General features: G+C 38.1%; 1 protein-coding gene across 10 annotated transcripts in view; it reads left to right on the top strand.

Moving 5' to 3' along the window:
• GRIA4 (glutamate ionotropic receptor AMPA type subunit 4) overlaps positions 1–18,373 on the top strand; it is a 407,250-nt gene that overhangs the window by 142,200 nt on the left and 246,677 nt on the right. The window lies entirely within an intron of this gene.

Below are 18,373 nucleotides of genomic sequence, written 5' to 3'. Positions count from 1 at the left end.
AGTGAACTTAGCCTGACTGGGCAACAGTCAGTCATTAAACAAGCTCCAGACGCGCAAGGTGATGGGTGAGCAAACCATGCTCTGTCACTTGGCCGAAATGAAATGATTCCATGAAAATGTCCTTGATGGTATTTCAAGTACGATCAGGAGGTAAACAGGTCTTTTACCTCAAGTGCAGATGATTTAAGGTCATCTTAATGATGATTTAAGGTCTTGGAAGATCTTAAGAAAGTTGCAGGTTGAGTTTTGTGTCTAATTCTGTGTATCTCAAATTTTATTTTAAACAAAGGAAAGGGAAAGTAGCAGTTGGAAGCATAGCATTGAGTTTGAAGTGTAGAAATTTTTTAAATTAAATTCCGTTAGCCAGCATAGAGTACATCATTAGTTTCAGATGTCGTGTGGAAATGTAACCTTGAGTACTTGAAGCGTCCTGTCAGTGCAGTACAGATTTGGTGGGAGGGCTTGTGCGCTAGCAACCTTTACTTCATCAGGCTGTGGAGATCAGTAAGTGACACTGTACCACTCATGCATTGGGAAAACGGGGTGAAGAATGTTGGATTATTAACAGTCCATTCATTTGTGGGCCTGTTTTGAGATACTCTGACTTTACAGTATGAGACATAACTTACGAAGTTCCCATATTCATTCTTTTTTTCTTTTAGTTTTTTTTTTTTTTTAATTTAGTGACTAGAATGGTAGCAACATGTTACATTACAATTTAAACAGCAAGAAAACCCCTGTGGGTTTTTGTCTTCAATCTTTTTTCCTTAAAGACTTTGATTTTTTATCAGAAGTTGGAATAATTGAAACTGGCAACATTTTAAGAATATCCTTGAATAGAATTCTATCTACAAAGTGGGTAAGATAATAAATATAAGACAATAAATAAGCAAGATAAGTCTTGAAAATATGATTACCTTCAAAAGTCCAATCATAATTTCCTATACTCAGAGATGGTACATATATCATAAAAAATGTCACAGTGGTGGTCTTAGTACATTGCTTATATTAGCATTCTTGGTAAATTTCCCTTTCTGTAACACATTCAGAAAATTTAATAACAGTGTATTTTTTTTTTTGCATGGTTGCAGCATGCAGTAATTCTCATTTGGAAATAAGGGACAGTAACACTGTCCTACCATATCTCATGATAACCTACCCATATCTCATGATAACATTTTCCAATAGCTAATTATCCAAGGCATTCTGCAGAATATATTCTAGGTTGGAGAAATGATCATTCTGTACATTTCTAACTTTTGGAAAAATCCTTAAGCAAGAGGACACTGATAATTGAATCATAATACAACTGAAAACAGCAGTGAGATACCACAACATATCTATCAGAATGGCCAAAATCCAGATCCCTGACAGCACCAAATGATGATGAGGATGTGGAGCAACAGGAGCTCTCATTCATTGTTGGTGGGAATGCAAAATGGTACAGCCCCTTTGGAAGACAGTTTGGCAGTTTCTTACAAAACTACGCTCTCACCATGTGATCCAGCAGTCCCGCTTCTTGGTATTTTACTAACCGGAGGTGAAAAATTACGTCCACACAAAAAACCCACACACAGATGTTTAGAGCAGCTTTATTCATAATTGCCAAAACTGGAAAGCAACCAAAATGCCCTTCAGTAGGTGAATGGATAAACTGTGGTTCATCCAAATAGTGAAATATTGTTCGGAGCTAAAAGGAAATGAGCAATCAGTGCATAAAAAAACATGGAGGGACCTTAAATACATCTTCCTGCTAAGTGAAGGAAGCCCATCTGAAAAGACTACATGCTGTATGATTCCAAGTGTATGATGTTCTGGAAAAGGCATAACTATGAAGATAGGAAAAAGCTTAGTATTTGCCAGAGGTTAAGGGGAAGGAGGGATGAATAGATAGAGCCCAGAGGATTTTCAGGCAGTAAACCTATTCACTACGATACTGTAACGATAGACATATCATTATACATTTGCTCAAACACATGGAATGTCCAAAACCAAGAGTGAAGCCTAGTGTAAGCCATGGACTTTAGGTGATAATAATGTGCTGATGTAGGTTTATCAGTTGTAAAATATGAATGTCAAATGCAAAAAAAACTATACTTCATTAAGTTAACTTAATGTGTTAAAAGATTGAACCATAATGCCAGGAAATATATACTGGGATCAGGATAAGATGGTTTTTAATGACACAGCCCAGTTCACCACTTTGGGCAGAAAATCCTTATTTTATGATGTCTTGATCTCACAGAAATATGGGTGGGACCTCTATCTTGCTTTCTGCCTCTGTGCCTGAGTAAATCAGTCTCTGGCAAGGAGAATGGTGTAGGCATTCATGTGTTAGCCTCCCTACAAACAGAGATTAAAAGTGGTGCCTTGCTTTTGTATTAGTTGGTACTTGCCAGGATCCTCACTCTTACATAGCACATCAGATGCTCCAACCCTGAGCCACGTCCCAGCACCTCATTCCAGGGATCTGTGTAGTATAAATATACATACTTCATTATTTAAAGTATCTTTTTCCTGGCTAAATTTAGGGTTTAAGTCCTTCATGGTATAAGCATTGTTTCTTCTAATGTGGCATCTTGTCATCTTTAACTTACTTACTGACTTGCTGCACAAAGCCTGCTTTTTCATTGTTGTCTCCCTGGAGTGTAACTGTCCTGTTGTGTTGTGTTTTAAAGTTCTTTTTTTAAAGATTTTATTTATTTATTTAGAAATTACGCAAGGGTGGGGGGCGAAGGAAGAGGGAGTGGGAGAATCTCAAGGAGACTCCTTACTGAGTGCAGATACTGAGCCTTATTCTTATGACCCTAAAATCATGACCTGAGCCAAAATAAAGAGTCGGGCATTTAACCAGCTGAGCCAACCAGGTGCCTCATAACTGTCCAGTTTTTAACCAGTTGGTGCAAGTCACTCTCTCAGATTTCCTAATCTTCTCCAGTAGTTGCTGCAGGATGAACAGCTAGTCCTTTTTATGGCCTTCTGTTATAGTAACCCAAGCCATTTGCAAAAGAGACACCTTTCTACCGAGTGGTAATTGCATGAATGAAAAAATATCAGGAAGATGGCTATTTAAGTTTTTTTTCCTGAAGTGTATTTGACATACAATGTTATATGAGTTTCAGGTGTACAACATAGTGATTCAACAGTTCTGTGCATTGCTGAGTGTTTACCACAATAAGTGTAGTCACCATCTGTCACCAGACAATGTTATTACAATGTTGACTCTACTCCCTACGCTCTACTTTTCATCAAGGTGACTGACTGATTTTATATTTGGGAATGTTGAGATGGTTCACCCTACCGTGGCATGATGCTGCTTCCCAATATTCTTGGCCTTAATTAAGTATTCAAAAAAGATAGTAACAATTTTTTCTCCCTTTGAAACTGTTGTGCTTCTAAGTTTAGGATCACAAGACCAATTTATTTCCTCTTATTTACTGGGCTTAAGATTTTGTGTCACTGTCACCAACTTTGGCATGAACTTCAGTTGTGAACATGATTGCTTTCTGTCATAAACATAGTTGGCTAAGAGTCATCCGTATTTTCACATCATGCAGAAAAAAGTGCTTATCAACATTAAAGATAAGAATTTTTTTTAATGTTCAAAACCAAGTGTAAAGAAATAAGATTTTGGTGCTTTTCTCTGATCTTGTTAACCATAAACTATTTAAACACTTTTCATGTTACAAGTAACTGCCTTAATAGGACCCTGAATTTCTTCACAAACTTGAGTGAAAATGGCTTTCTGATGCATCAGAAATCCTTATTTTGGAATATGTATTTTCACTGATCTCCTCAATTACTTCTGAAATCTTAATCTCTGTAGCGATATAATGATCTCATAAAACACAAGAGCCTCACTCTGTCATAACATAAAGTAATGTTTTCATGTTGATTCTCGGTCAGTAAAAAGAAGGATGCTTTCTTTCCTCTGTAAGACTTATATTCAAGTTCTGTTCTGCTGTTCAGGAGCTGTGTGAACCTACCCATGTTTTTGTCTACATCTTCTAGGGAGACAGAAATACAAAGAAGGCGGAAAGTTAAACTCATTGTCTCTAAAGCCCATTCATCCTTTTATAAGGTTTTTTTTTTTTTTAATTTTATATTCTCAATAGTCTGTTCCTAACCTGGAAATGGTGGTAGTAGGCGGCATCAGAGAAAGATAGTAGGCGGCATCAGCATTCTCTGTACCAGGTGACTCCCTGCTTCTTTTCATTTGACTGCCTCTCAAAGAAGAAAACAAAGGTGTTCATTCATTTATTCATTTAGTTTATCCATTTGTCATTCAGTAAAAATTTTTTGCTCAGTTTTTCTCTATCGGGCACTTTGATAGGTATTAAGATGCAGTGGACAAGCAGGACAGTACTGAAAGTAAGTTAACTCACTTGGTATGGCTTCATTAGGAAACAGTACACAAGATTCTACTTAACAGCTAGAAGCTTGCCTTTGATACATAGTTTAATGTTTTTACAATTTTAATTTGGAACAAAACTTCAGTAAGATTTTTGAGTTGATAAATTTAAGACTAATGAGTACTTAAAATGTGACTTATGAACCTGAGGATCTGAATTTTAAATTTAAATTTTAATTGGTTAATTTAAGTAGCCGCATTTGCCTAATGGCTACTGTATGGGACAACACAGTATATCTAAACAATGAGTTCATTTGGAATAACAGATTGCACTTTGAGTGAAACATCTAAATCTTTTCTTGACTCATGTAGGAAAAGAACTTGGAGAACATTCTGTACAGATCCTTTTTATAGTAATTTTCACATTGCATTGTGTATACATTTACATATCTTTTCTTCTCCCAGAAATAGGTCTTTTGCCAGTAATTATTATATCTTATTACGTTTATACCTTTTGCATGTAGCATAATAACCCCTGATAAACATACCATAACCATGAAATGGACTAATGAATTCATCAAGTGAAGTCCTTGATACTTGGTATCAAATAATTTTAGTGCTCTAATAACTAATCATTTAATTCATATTTAATTAATGATACCATATTTTGTTTTATTTTCAATAATACCATATTTTAGTGTCTCAGAGTTCATAGACTAGTCAAAATGAAAAATTCTCCTATGGGGTGGCCCTTGATTAAATGCAGTTTTCTTATTATGAAAAAATGTGGAGAAGCCTGAAAAATAGCATTCTTGATTTGAATATAATTAAGCTAAATATTTATAGCATTTTAAAATCTGTATTTTTGGTATTATAAAACCTTGAAAATCTTTTCAAATCTACTTAAAGGGAAGTCATTTTCCTTCAGTGAAAAAGTCATTAATTTAAGTACTATAAGCAGCGGTTATTTTCCTGTTTGAAATAGATCTTTTCAAAGGAAAATATTTTTTACTTGTGTCTCTTGCCCAGAATTGCATATACTTATGATGCATTTTTGGCCATTCCCAACACCACTGGTCACAAGGTGTATTTATGATCAACGGAGATGACACAGTGTCTCAAAGGAGACATAAACCTAACATTTTAAAAATTCTAATGATCCCTCTCAGTGTTTTCCAGAGAACTGATAATGAAAGATAGCAGTTTTGGTCTCACATCCAGGGTAACCAGTGGCTGGCACTGACCATGTTTTACTTCCTCCTCCTTCTCTTTAATGCTTAATGTTCAATATTTTATCACATCAGTGCTTTCCAGCCTAGCAGTGTTATTTCACAGGTTGCTGAATATCTTGTATTCAGTATCTGAATTGATATTATAACATTATGTAAATTTTCCCTAGGAGAGATAACATTTGGCAAGACATAGAGTAGAAAACTTCACTTTGGTTTGTTTTGGCTTATTTCCTTTGGCCCGTTTTTTTTTTTTTTTTTTTAGCCCCCCCCCCCTTTTTACAAAAATATATTCTACACATAGCATAACATACTTTGAAAAACCTAGGAAACAGCGTTGTGGGCTGGCATAATGTACGCATGCAGCTCCCCTATGCTGAACAAGGAGAGAAGGCAGATGGAAACACATCTTTGTGTGGGGAGGGCAGGGATCTTGCTGTTTCATTTTTACTTTTTGGGTTTTGCTGCATACATGCCTTTTTTTTTTTTTTATATAAATGACCTAAATCCTTCTGGAAAAAAAGTCAAGATCTACATAACAGAAAGAGGAACAAATGAAGAGGCATAAAATCCCCTTCAGTGATGCCTCTCATACTTCCCAGTAAATAAGCCTGAATGAAATGCTCCAGAGAACTCTCCTCTCTTCCCTTTGGGTTCTCAACTCCAGTTCTGTATTTCTTCTCATATTGTTGTTCTTTTACTTTTTGCCTCCTTCTCTTCCTGCTCTCGGAAACTAATTGGGATAGGCAGCATGATTCCAGGAAACTGGGAGCCTCCGCCCTCTGTCAGTCCTTACCATTTACAGACTTGTGGTAAACTCATAGCCAGAAATAATGGAGGGGAGCAGATACCTCCAAGGGATATGGCATAATGACTTCAGTTCACATCAAAACAGTATTACTGGTTCTGCTCCCTCTTTGAAATTCCTTTCAGAGAGGTATGAGTTGGGGAAGATTTTCAGGGGTGACTGGACACCTGTCATCTGGGCTCGACACCACTCAGAGGAATGATCCGTGGGGAGTGTTGCTAACAAGCACCCATCTCCAATCTCCAGTTCCCATATGTGCACACGTCTGCCATTAATTGTGCCACTTAAAATGCTTATGGTCCATTTTTCTTATTAAAAACAAAATTAGGGGCGCCTGGGTGGCTCAGTGGGTTAAAGCCTCTGTCTTCAGCTCAGGTCGTGATCCCAGGGTCCTGGAATCGAGCCCCGCGTCGGGCTCTCTGCTCAGCAGGGAGCCTGCTTCCCTTCCTCTCTCTCTGGCTGCCTCTCTGCCCACTTGTGATCTCTGTCTGTCAAATAAATAAATAACATCTTAAAAAAAAAAAGAAAAAGAAAAACAAAATTAGAATCACAATAGCAAAACAGATAATTGATGTATGAATTCAGGAAAAGTAAGAGTCTTTCAGATCCTAACTAGGTGCCATCCAAGAAGGGATTAAAAAAATTTATCTTTAATTCTTGATATATTAAGCCCCATTTTCCATTTGTTTCCTAACCCCACAGGGGAAGAACTTTTATGTCTAAAACCCCCATGCAGATGAAGAAGATTCCCTTTCTATAAATGTCCCGTGATGAACCTTGGGCAATTATCTGTGTTTATAGTGAACTCATTAGGATTTAGACTGTTTTTACAGCTCATCCCAATACTTTTGGTTACTGATTTTCCACACATTTATAGTCTGGCTGACGATGCCAAATACTTACTTGTTGCCAGTTGCCAAGAGTGAGGATAACCCATTCTACCAGGAGGAAAACAACACTTAACTGTATCTTTCAAGCATGTATCACTGCCTTCCTGCTGGAACCTGGCCAGTGGGAGAGAGAAAAAATAATAATAATTTTAAAAAAAACAATAAAACCTGTATAAAAATAGCTATAGAGCTTCCTATAGAGATTGTGGCTTGTAATTGAGGGAGAAAAAGTAATCAGAAGCTGGCAAAACGGCCCTGCTCCCTTCACAGCATCTCTTTTAGTGTCAACTGCAGTGTTTATTCTCTGCCCTCATTAACCCAGATTCCATAGGCTCTTTTCACCATGGGTTATGAAGGGGAGCAGTGGGGTAAGGGGCAAGTGGATGGGATGAAAGCACATGGGTGGGTGTTCTCATTAAGAGGGTTATGTGTCTAATCCCTTTTCCCTGGTTAGAGGAGGCAGAGGGAGGCACATGCCTGTTACCTCCTGCTTTCCCTGGTTACAGAAAGGAGAGGTTGAAGACAAATGCTAGAAGTCATATCCTAAAATCTACAAGGAGAATGAATCAGAGCCACATTGCCAGACAAGGGGATTATCAAAGAACAATGAAGTAAAGCTACAAGGAGGGTCATCTGAGGAGGGATCAGAGCAAGGAGGGGAAAAGTAAGCAGTGTGAACAGATTGGAGAAGGTCTGGAGAAGGACAGAAGCCCGTGGTTGCGTTTGTGGTGCCAGCAGCCTTCTAGACATTCATGTGGAAGGTTAAAGAGGCCTGAGTGGAATGCAGGGAAAATAGACCTGTAGACTTTCATGAATGTTTTTGCCAGGTCCATGCAGTTGTCTGCTGGGAGGCACTAGACACATTGTTGGCTCGGTGACACAACCCTGGTCTAGATGTCCTTCCTTTCCCATTTGCTACCTGTTGTTGGTGTTAGGTCCGAATGGAAGAGCAGAGCAGATCTTGGTAAGACCTTTGGGGGTCCTTCTCACTGGAAAGGTGATTGTGCTCCCCATTGAAATTCAAAATTCAAACAAACAAATTACTATTATATGGGAGTCCATCCAAATTCTGTCCACCCCCATGGTGACCCATATTAATGCTTTTAGTGAAACATTAAATTTGCTTAGAAAATTTTGTCGTGATAGAGTCCTGAGCATAGATACAACCTGTCAGTTGAATTACTCAGTCAGGCCTGAGGACTTAAGGGGCCGGAGGGAGACAGACATGCTCCTTGAGGATCCTTAGATTGGCGAAATGTGGATGTAAAATATGAACGATTTTCTTACCCTAAAAAAACAAGGTTTTTTTTAAAGGCAAGGATTTCTCACTGGCTCCATCTTTACAGTGACCCACACCTTTCTAAAGCAGTAAGTTTGCAAATGACTTATAATTTTCTGACAACTTCATTAAAAAAAAAAAAGAAAAAGTTGCTTATCTGAAGATATGGGGGAAGATCTTTCTTTTCGATTTCTGACTAAACAGATTGCCTCTAGATAATGTATATTGTCTCTATGAACTGTTCCTTCTCTTATAAAAATGGAACAACTGAGTATATAATGACAATGCACAATCAAGTTTAAATCCCTGTAGTGCTAAACTTCTGTCAGAGGTAAGGTTCACTGAAGTGATGTGCCCTGTGGCTTATCATCATGTTATAACATGTGGTATCGGGGCTGTGGGAGGAGTTACTATTTGTTATGGTGAGAAGTAGTCATTAGATATAAGTTGAGGCTATGGCAGGTCTGCAGTCTTTTGCCTGTCCAAAGAGAAGTAGTTCCAGCATTATTTTGGTCCTGTAACCCAGATGCTGTCCATGGAGGACAGTGGCACACAATGGAAAGTGACTGGATTCACATCGCAGCTCTACTGCTGATTATGAGTCTGACCTTGCGTGGGTTTCCTGAAATCGCTGGATGTCTGTGATCTTCCTGGTCACTGTGAGTTGTATGTAAAGTGCTCACACAGTTCCTGGTATAAAACAAAGTCTGTATGTTTCAGGTGCTCTATTACTCATTATTATTATTGTCAGCAGCGTTATTACTGTACTAATACCTTAGCAATTGATGCTTAAATGCCAATGAATATTTATCATTTTAATATTATTAATCCTTAATCTGATATATTTGGTTAATATTTTATATTGTGAGACATACACCTTTTTTTTTAAGATTTTATTTATTTATTTGACGGATCACAAGTAGGCAGAGAGGCAGGCAGAGAGAGAGGGAAGCAGGGTCCCTGCTGAGCAGAGAGCCCGATGCGGGGCTGAACCCTGGGATCATGACCTGAGCTGAAGACAGAGGCTTTAACCCACTGAGCCACCCAGGCGCCCCCAAGTCATACACCTTTTTAATACAGGGATATATCTGAGTATAAATGATAAATTGATGAAAACACAAACAGGCATAAATTTGTGGTTTCTAGAGGTTCGTTTCCTCCATAGACTTCCCTTACTCTGACTTCTCTTAAAATGCTGGCATCCCCCCCCCGCCAGGTCTGTCCTCATGTTGCCTCTGTTGTCCGTGGCCCACTCCTGATTAGAATGATCTTATGTCTGCATTACCCTTCCTCTAATGTCCACATTCCTTAAAAGGTGCTACCCAGCCCATCTGCTGATTACTTCTCCGTTAGGTCATCTGCATCTACTGGAACACCCAGCCCCAGTGAAAATGGCCTTTTCCAGATTCTGAGTGCATTAGATGCTTTTGGCTTGCCTTGTCAGTGTGCACTTGGCATTCCCTCAGCCTCAAACATGGAGATCCCCGCTCTGTTTCCCTGTGATGTGCAGTACTCATCCTTCAGTTCTGAGCATGATGTCTTTCAAGAAGTCTTTTTTTGCACATCTTCCCTGGAGTGATAAACCTCTTCCATGTGCTCCTGTTGCATTTTGTGTTACTTGCACCAAACACAGGATTCTGTTCAATTCAGTGCCTCTGTCACCAGACTCTTTGAGGTCTGTAAGAGCAGGTACTTGTCTTTCTCATTGAGAGTCCCTGAACAAGGATTGGACTTACCATTTAGTCACACTCAGTAAATATGAATGGATGAATCTTAGGGTCTCATCTTCACTGTGTTTAGATAGAGCTCAGTCCTCACCTGTGAACCAGACTTGTTTTCATAGTAACCATTGGAAGTCCCATTTTATCTAAAATCTCAGCATTTCAACAGTGAATCTATCAACTGCCCCCTGAAATTTGCTCCTTTTCATATGTTTCTGTCTTAGAAGGTGTACTCTGCCTTGCATGCTAGAAAAGGAAGAAGCTTCCTTACTCCTTTTTCTCCCTCATGCAGTTCTAGCCAACCACTCATCAATTTTGCCAAATGTGTGCCTCATAGAAATATGCCCAAAGCATCCTCTTCTCTGTAGAAGTGCGTGGAAGAGAGATTTGAGGATAGCATTGGAGCCTCTGCCCAGACCTTCATTGTCCTGCATCAACCAGCTTTCTTCCTTGGCTCCACTGGGAGCCTCTCGAATCTGTCTCCCATGTACTTGCCAGGATGAGTGTTCTGCAACATAGAACTCACATATGTCACTTCTGTGCCCTCGCATCTTCAGAAGGATCCAGAGGTTGTCCATTTCACTTACCAAATACTTGTCAGGAAGACTTCTGTATGTATTTGGAAAGAATAACTTCAGAAGGTACTTGCGTATGTTATATTTCTAAGGAAAACGCTGTGGAAGCTGCTTTCTATCTTGGGTTGTGTATCCATAGGGAGAGTTTAGACTTCAAATAATAACAAAAAACAAAGCATCAGTGTATACATAGGCACATAGGTATCAGTGTGAATGAATGTGTTTGTATGAGGTACACATAATGTGGAGCTGTTACTATCGCTGCTGTGGAAGCTTCATCACCTTCCTGCAGTCCGGCTTCTATTGTCACTACATGTCCTCAACATGTGGCTTGACGCTAAGGTCCATGGTGGCTACTGAAGCCCCAGTCTTGTCCACATTCCAGTCAGCCGGAAGGGGAGAGGGAAAGTAGAACCATACCACCTCCCTGTACTGTACATGTCATTATCACATGTAATTACATGTGATTACATGTGCAATTTTGTGACAAGGTTATACTGGCTTTCTGGAATATGCTATAGAATATTACATTTTTTTGAATCTGTAGAATGGTAAGATTAACTCCTCCTCAGAAGTTTGATAAAACATGCCTTAAAATATTTGGGCATGACGTCTGAAGAATTTTTTTAAACCATGCTTCAATTTCTTTCCTGATTCAGAAGCCTATTCACATTTTTCATGTATCCTTGTGTTACATTTGTTCAGATACACAACACACATTGGTGGAGGAACTTAATGGGTTCTGGCAGCAAATATATTCTCTGTGATATAGCTCTTTGAAACCTCTTGGAACTTTCTTCATGTTCCAGTACATGTTCAATTATAATAATATTTCATGTAGTCTTAGCAAGAGTATTCACTTTCTTCTTCTTTTTGGGGGGTGGGGCACTGTTGCATTCTAAGTAATCATTTTATATTGTCTGAATCTTCTGTGTCTTTACTAAATTTCTGATTGCTTGACCTAATTGAGAGATAGATGTTATGAAAATCTCCCACTTTAGTCTTAGATTTATCAATTTCTTACTGTACATCTATAGATTTTTGTTTTATATGTGATACGTTTTCATATAAAATTCTTTAGACTTTTTAGTGTTTTCCTCATAAACTGAAACTTTTTATACCATATAGTAAACCTTGCTCTCCTTAACGATGCTTTCTGTCTTGAGGTCTGTTTTTTCAACATTAATATAGCTACCCAAGCTTTCTTTTGGCTCATATTTTTCAAGTATATCTTTTATCATCTTTTTAGTTTCAACTTTCCTGCATCCTTACATTTTAGGCATATCTTTTTAGCAGCATAACTGCCATTATGCATGGGGTAATTTTCTTGTGTGTTGCATATTTAATTCTCCCCAAACCCAGAAGGTGAGTAGAATTATTATCCTATTTTATTCCCGAGACAGTTAAAACTTAGAGAATTTAATTAATTCACCCAAAGTCACCTAGCAGCCAGTAACAGGCTGGGACTTAGCTACTTCTCTTAGTCAACAAACGCATGCCTTTAGCCGCTGTGTTACACTACATGCCAGGAAAGCTTAACTTACGTTTGTTATGAGGGAGAATGATCTCTACTAAGAGTGAGCAAACTAGGAAACTTTTTGTAAAGAGCCAGACAGAAGACACTTGAGGCTTTTCAGACGATATGGTTTCTGTCTCAACTTCTCAATTCTGATGTGGGAGCAAAAACCAGCCATTGATAATACAGTAGTGAAGGAGCATACCTGGGTCCTAATAAAACTCTATTTATGGACACTGAAATTTGAATTTCACATCATATTCATGTGTCACAAAATCCTATTTTTATTTCCCTCTCTCCTTCAAAACATTTAAAAATGTAGAAACCATTCATACCTTACAAACATACAAAGGCAGATGGTAGGTCAGATTTGGCCTGTGGGCTGTAGTTTGCAATATGTATACAGATTTATATATATATATATTTTAAGTACAATTTTTAACATTGTATTGTTTAGTAGTTTGAATCTGAGTTAAGTGAAAATTTCGTTAATGTGTTAGAAGCAGTTTTCCAACTACATGAGTAAATGCACGCACATGTATGAGCCTGCACTGCTTCCCAAGATAGCCCTTACTCATGTTCCTTTGGTAAATATTATAATTTAAAGTCTGCAGTACATGAACCAGACCTGCTTCAATGAATTTTTGTTTAAAATCAAAGTTATAATTTTTCTGACAGTTATTTTCTGTGTGATTTTGTAATTGGTTAGTGGCTAGAATAACCTTCTGATCTATTAAAACATTGGCCTTGTCTCCATCTTGTACTGCACTAGTTTATTTTGGAAATACATGTGTGCCACAGTTATTTTTGTTCGCTTCATTTTTTTTTATATCCTAGCTCTACCTGTGTGCTACCTGCCAACAGACTGTAGAATAGCAAACAAAAGGGTGTAAAGAGAAGTATTTGGGATCACGGTGACGGGGCCAGTTGAAACACGTTTAGAGATCGTGTTCCATCGTGTCATATAAGCGTGGAGCCGTGCTACATGGAGCAGGGGTAGAAGTACAAACTGAATGGAGGGCTAGGGTAAATATCAGGTTGAAAATAATGGAAAATTCTAATACTCTTTGGGGGAGAACAAAAAGAGTGTAAAGAAATAGGATTTTTTAGAAAAAACGAGAGAGAGAAGAGAGCTCCAAGTACAGCAGGCAGCACAAACCGAAGCTTGGGGGTGAGGAGTGCATAAATTTTGCAGGTGCTGCGAGGTCCTTTGGACTCAAACCTTTGGCACAAGGGGAGGTGGAAGTAGAGGCAAGGAGTGTGGTTGTGATGACCATGTTTCACTGTTCGCTAGGGTTACCTGTTACTCTCATGCCACTTTGTATTTACTTAAACTACCTTCCAAAACTCCTAAGACAGTTGGGAACATAACTTGATCAGTCCATGGCCGACTGGATAAGATCTACTGAATGAATGGAGTAACACCAGAAGATGTTGGTATCTAAACATAGTAGGTATCATCCTGTAAGAGGTTATAGTCTTATGGTTTTCTGGGGTTTATTTTAAGGATTTTATTCTGTTTTGATAGATGACTGATTAAGATCATAACAAACAAGTTTCTTCCTGTATTTATAGGAAAACAGCATAAGCACCTATAGCTTTAATTTGGAAAGCAGAGAAAATAATTTTGTACATGATACTGCTTTGGGCCTTTTACATTTTTGCCTACCTCTACCCTGCCCAAAAGGATTCCATGTCGTGAGTATTTTAGATGAGTGTACATTACTCTCTCTCTCTCTCACTTCGCTGGAGATCTGTTAGCTCTTTTCTTGAGAATTTTAGGAAAAGCTATTTAAGAGATACATTTCTATCAATTCTGACTTAGGAAAGATTTGAACTATGACTCATTTAAAAAATTTGTCTACTTGTAAAATGTTGTGTTTGTTTTTAAAGTAGGCTCCATGCCCAAAGTGGAGCCCAAGGTGGGACATGAACTCACGACCCTGAGATCATGACCTGAGCTGCTATCAAGAGTCAGGTACTTAAGTGACTAAACCACCCAGGTGCCTGCACTTGTAACATATCTTAAAATGCCCCCAAACACAACCTTAAGAGGCCAATTCAGAAATTGAGTATGAAATTAAAACTAACATTTTATCCTTGAAAAATTCTAATGAAATTATTTTTCTGTAGTCTCATATTAAACAATGATTTATGTTAATTGATGTGTACATTTTTTACCTGAAACATGTTAGTTGAAGCACTTCGGATACTTCATTTTGTGAATTTTATATTATCTATGTTGCAATATCTGTTTTCACCAATTATTTAGGAAATAAATGTTACATAGAATCAATGTCCACATGCCCATTAAGTCTAAAAATAGAGCTGTCCTATGCCTCTGCAATTGCACTCCTGAGTATTTACCCCAGAGCTACAGATGTAGTGAAAAGAAGGGCCATCTGTGCCCCAGTGTTCATAGCAGCAATGGCCACAATAGCCAAACTGTGGAAAGAACCAAGATGCCTTTCAGTGGATGGATGGGTAAAGAAGATATGGTCCATTTATACAATGGAGTATGATGCCTCCATCAGAAAGGATGAATACCCAACTTTTCTATCAACATGGATGGACTGGAGGAGATTATGCTGAGTGAAATAAGCAGAAAGAGTCAGTTATCATATGGTTTTGCTTACTTGTGGAGTATAAGAAATAACACGGAAGACATTAGAAGAAGGAAAGGAAAAGTGAATTGGGGGAAATAGGAGGAGGAGACGAACCATGAGAGACTGTGGACTCTGAGAAACAAACTGAGGGTTTTGGAGGGGAGAGGGGGAGGGCTTGGGTGAGCCTGGTGGTGAGTATTACGGAGGGCACATATTGCATGGAGCACTGGGTGTGGTGCATAAACAATGAATCTTGGAACACTGAAAATATAAAATTGAAAAAAAGGATCAATGTCCACATGCCCATTAAGTCTAAAAAAAAATGGTTTAGACAGGAACTATAGATTGTATCTTAAGGAGTTAGCATATTTTAAACAAATTTCTGTTCAACTACAATGATAAGTTTGAGAGTGAGTTGTGTTCTTCCATATTAAGTGTATGTTGCTTCCATGTTACTATAGTTGGGGAATGGCAGGTTGTTTTTAAAAGAAGAACAGGGGAAAAAATATTCAAAGAGCATTCTTAGTTTCTTAAGAAGCAGTCTTCTTCATAGCACCTGGACTGCAAATTATTGTTTCCTGTCTAAAAACATGAGAACGAGGTAGGTTTATTCTTACTAGATACAAGAGAACTTTTTTTTTTAAAGATTTATTTATTTATTTATATTGAGAGACACAGAATAAGGAGAGGGGCAGAGGGAAAGGGAGAGAGAGTCCTCAGCAGACTCCCTGCTGAGCACAGAGCCTGATGCAGGGCTCAATCCTACAACCCTGAGATCATGACCTGAGCCAAAATCAAGAATCGGATGTTCAACTGACTTTATCGGCCAGCCACTCCGAGATCCAAGATACTATTAAATTATGACATGCTGTTGTCAGAATGAGGCCAGTACTACCTATTGGACCAGATGTTACTATAGCCAAGGAGTTCAGCCCCAAGAAGTGTGTGACCGATGGTGCCTTCAGTCCTATCACTATATAGAATCTGATACACGCTTTAGAGGGAGAAGACCATTAGAGCAGTGCATAAAGCACTTTGCACTTTGAGAACCCTTGAAAGTGGATTCAGAGAGCATCCCACGTTGGAAAAGGTCATGATGCAGCTGAATTCAGTACAGATTAACATTAACATGGGGTGCAAAGTAGGACAGATCATGGAAGAGTCAAAATTTTTCTGATCCGACATCAAACAGTACTCCTACTCCTGTTCAGCACTGTAATTTGTACAGGATATTTAAATTTAAAAGCATAATTTAAAAAATAGCAATAGTAGAATTGTTGATACAAATAGCAAGAGTTAAGGTGCTAGTAATTAATGTTCATGAGACAAATCAGAATGAGTTTAAAGAAGCGCTGGGACCAGCATATTGCTAAAGAGATTACTGATGAGAACATGAACTTCTTAGTTGAAATCAGCGTGGAATGGATGGAGCTGAGGAGTGTAGTCAGTTCTAAAGTTACTGCCCTTGGTCACGCATAATCACTAGAATTTACCAGTTACCACAGATCATCAGTGTTCTGAAGCTTTCATTCCTAACTTTTAGAACAAGAGTTGGCAAACAGCAGCTGGTGGACCAAATCATTAGGCAGACAGCCTTTTACTGCAAGTACACACAACCACATTCACTCATTATGCATCATTGGTGGCTGCTTTCACCCTGCAGTGGCAAGGTTGGAGAGTTGCCACAGAGACAGTATGCCCTGCAAAGCCTAAAGTATTTGCCACCTGACCCTTTGCAGAAGCTTGCCCAACCCTGACCTAGCAACTTTGTTGAAAATTGATTACTTCAATAGAATTATCTTACATAAAATGGATATTTAAGTTTGTTCTGTGTATCCATTCCTTCCTAAGTAAACCACATTTGCAGAATACAAAAATATCTCTTAAAAACTATTCATAAAATTAACTCAGTAAGTATTTGTCAAGTTGATTTCAGGATCTAATGCAAGAATATGAATATGAGTACCATAGAAACAGTATTATAAATCCATAATACCATGGACACAGATGCTTTCTCCTGGTATATTACATTCCTGAATTAACAAAGTCTTCGTTTTCATATCTTTTACAGTAATAATGAAATACTCCTTTCAGTTACTGGATAAATAGAACCAAAGTCTTTGTTGTTAAAGAATGGTGTTTCTCTCTCAAGGATACCCTAAAATCATAGGCCTGATCAAAGCCTCTGACATAAAGTATCAAAACTAGGGATTATACTAAATGCTATTTGTTCATATGCCATTATGCATACATGTCTCTATAGAAAAACAAAACAATTTCCCAAGTATCAGAAGTTTTTATTGTTTATATATATGCATATATTAACTTTAACACAGAGTCCACTGTTTATATATATGTATATAAATAGTAAAAAATACATATATTAATATATGTAGTAATTGAAGTAAAACTACATAAAATGAGTTTTCCCTTACCTCACATCATATTTAGTTTTTTGTTTGTTTTAATGCCACCTTATGATTTATGTTAACTAGGTAATAGATAAGAAATTAATCTTGGAACAATTGCAATTTAGTAACAGCACTTTTAACTTGAATTAGACTTATTTCCAAAACCCTAATTAGGTCTTTGTATATGGCTTAATTTTGTTGGATAGCTTGCATACTTACTGACTCAAAAAGTAGATCGGAGAGACTGTCATCTCTAAGCTGGATTGTTACCATAGACTGTTTCTTTAATATTAAAAAGATAGTCTCTTCAATAAATGGTGCTGGGAAAATTGGACAGCTATGTATAGAAGAATAAAACTCAACCATTCTCTTATACCATACACAAAGATAAACTCGAAATGGATAAAAGACCTCAACATGAGGCAGGAATCTATCAAAATCCTAGAGGAGAACATGGGCAGTAACCTCCTCAACATTGGCCGTGGCAACTTCTTTCAAGACATGTCTCCAAAGGCAAAGGAAACAAAAGTGAAAATGAACTTTTGGGACTTCATCAAGATCAAAAACAGTCAACAAAACAAAGAGGCAACCCACGGAATGCGAGAAGATATTCGCAAATAACACTACAGCCAAAGGGCTGATATCCAAGATCTATAAAGAACTCCTCAAACTCGGCGTGCCTGGGTGGCTCAGTGGGTTAAAGCCTCTGCCTTTGGCTCAGGTCATGATCCCAGGATCCTGGGATGGAGCCCCACATCGGGCTCTCTGCTCAGCAGGGAGCCTGCCTCCTCCACTCTCTCTGCCTGCTTCTCTGCCTACTTGTGATCTCTCTCTCTGTCAAATAAATAAATAAAATCTTTAAAACAAACAAACTACTCAGACTCAACACACACCAAACAGATAATTATGTCCAAAAACGGGCAGAAGACACGAACAGACACTTCTTCAAAGAAGACCTGCAAATGGCTAACAGGCACATGAAAAAAT

The sequence above is a fragment of the Neovison vison genome, chromosome 7 (assembly GCF_020171115.1).
Source record: "Neovison vison isolate M4711 chromosome 7, ASM_NN_V1, whole genome shotgun sequence".
Classification (NCBI taxonomy): domain Eukaryota; kingdom Metazoa; phylum Chordata; class Mammalia; order Carnivora; family Mustelidae; genus Neogale; species Neogale vison.
The sequence above is the reverse complement of the archived record's forward strand: the minus strand, read 5'-3'. Positions and strand labels throughout refer to the sequence as shown.